The following is a 2,259-nucleotide window of genomic DNA, read 5'->3' as shown; positions in this document are numbered from 1 at the left end:
GCCTGCAGCAAATTATTAGGGCTAAAGAACTAGGCTAGTGATTTCATTGATAAAAGAAAGTGAGGAAACTCCCTCTAATAATGCAGGTTACTTTCCCTGCTTACATAAAGCTTAGAGAACTGCCTTGAACTCTAATTAAAAGATCAAACAACTTGCCAGGGTCACATAGCCAGTGTGCACCAAAGGCAGGGTTTGAACCCAGGGCTTCCTGACCCTGAAGCCAAAACTCCATCTGGTATGATAAGCTGCCTCTCAGCAAGCAAACTATTAGTCTCTAAAACCTGAATGCAAAAAATAACAATAAGCTATTTGAGCTCAGGACTGTCAATGGTGGTCTGTGGAAGACCTGCATTCTTATAACATAGAAGGACAACGAACTGAACAAAATAGATAGGATCACACGTTGAACATCCGCAGTGACTGGCACTGGGAGAGGCAGTGTTTGAAGTAACAGAGAACCAGTTTTCACGACCTTTGAAGAGTTTATAAATCAAGGAACTGCTGAATAGCAGACAAGTTCTCTTGAAAAGTGATAGTGTAAGTGCTAAAGCTGCAAAGAATCACAGGGTCTGCTTTTTAATAGAAGCATGTGTGTCTTGCACCTTTCCAAAAGACAAAATGTGGACTGGAGATGCAATTGTGGTAAGAGCAAACTTTTCTGGAATGTATTTTAATCATCTTTTTCTTATCAAAACTGCAGATAGCCCTTTTTTTGTTGTTTGTCAGTCATTTCTCAGTCGTGTCTAACTTTTGAGATCCACTCCCTTTTGAGATTTTCTTGGCAAAGAGACTGAAGTAGCTTGCTATTTCCTTCTCCCTCACGTTTTCCAGATGAGGAAATTGAGGCAAATAAGGTTAAATGACTTGCCTAGGGTCATACAGGTAGTTAGTGTCTGAGGTTAGATTTGAATTTAGGAAGATTTTTTTTTTTTCTGACTCCAGGTCTGGTACTCTATCCATTATGCATTTGGTTGCTGTTAAATATCAAACTAATTTAACAATAAATATATTCCTTTGGTCCTCCTTGAGATTGTTAGCCAAATCTAATCCGTGGATGGCTGGAACTGAAAAAAAAAAAAAGCAGATTAGAGACAGGAGAATCAGTTTAATTTCCAAATTAGGGAGAAAAAATAGCTTTGTAAGCAAGGAAGCAGATTAGACCCATGTACTGAAGCACCATCCTTACTGGGGAGTTATAGCTAAACCTTGATTTATATACTTGTAGCTAGACAAGGAGTCAAACAACAGAATATACTTACAGTGGTGAGACCCAACAGCAAGAGTGAGGTTGTCTAGTGACAGAAAGTCCGTTCATCTGGCCTGTTGGTGCTTGCCCAAGCTCAAGAACCATCAGTTCTATGATTTAATTGCAGCAGTGTTTAGGGAGAAGGTAAGTGCTAAGGATTGTTGTTCGCCAAGCTCAGGACACAACTTGCTTGCTGAGATTTAACTCTGGAAAACAGGATCTCTCCGAATATCTAGACAGAACATACCTAAAATCATCTCTACACACACATGCCATTAATGTACCCAGAGCATCCTTCTTCAGACTTTGCTTTCACCATAATATATTTGTTTTCTGTCGCCATGACCCATGTAAGGAATGATTCTGTGAATTGTAGACCTCATCTACCTGTATGATTTATTTCATTTCATTTCATTCATTTTTAAATTTTATTTATTTATTTCTTTGGTGAGGCAATTGGGGATGTGACTTACCCAGGGTCACACATTGGTGAACAAATTTCTTTCTTTTTTTAAATTTATTATTTTCCCCTTAGGTATGTGTAAAAGTAAAGTTTAACATTTGTTTTTAAAATTTTTTAATTCTTTTCCTCCCTCCCCAAACCATTCATTAGAAATGAAAGAAATATGGATTATACATATGTAGTCATGCAGAATATTTCCACAATAAAAAATAAGGAACACTTCATAAATTACATGTCACCCTTGACCAGAAGCCATGCTAATCTTCTCTGTGTAGTATGTACTGCTGAAGTGCATATATTATGGTGTACCAAAATTTACTGAAATCCAATAGTTTCAGGGACCAAAAAATCCAGATTCAAATCCTACCTATTATTTATTACCTGTGGAATATTGGAAAGTCAAATAATCTTTGTCGGCCTCAGTTTCCTCAATGGTAAAATGGGAGAATTGGATTTCATTACTTATAAAATTTCTTTCTGTTCTAAATTTCTGATTCGTCAAACTTCTTTTCCTTTTACACAAAACAAGAAGATCCCTTTAAAGACTCCA

General features: G+C 37.0%; 1 non-coding gene across 1 annotated transcript; it reads right to left on the bottom strand.

Moving 5' to 3' along the window:
• Positions 1-1,914: 1,914 nt before the first annotated feature.
• LOC127546069 (U6 spliceosomal RNA) lies at positions 1,915-2,018 on the bottom strand. The gene has a single exon (XR_007949931.1). It is a non-coding gene; the product is annotated as a U6 spliceosomal RNA (small nuclear RNA).
• Between the last annotated feature and the right edge of the window lie 241 nt (positions 2,019-2,259).

The sequence above is a fragment of the Antechinus flavipes genome, chromosome 1 (genome assembly GCF_016432865.1).
Source record: "Antechinus flavipes isolate AdamAnt ecotype Samford, QLD, Australia chromosome 1, AdamAnt_v2, whole genome shotgun sequence".
In the NCBI taxonomy this organism is placed as follows: domain Eukaryota; kingdom Metazoa; phylum Chordata; class Mammalia; order Dasyuromorphia; family Dasyuridae; genus Antechinus; species Antechinus flavipes.
Note: the sequence above shows the minus strand (reverse complement) of the source record. Positions and strands in the feature narration are given on the sequence as shown.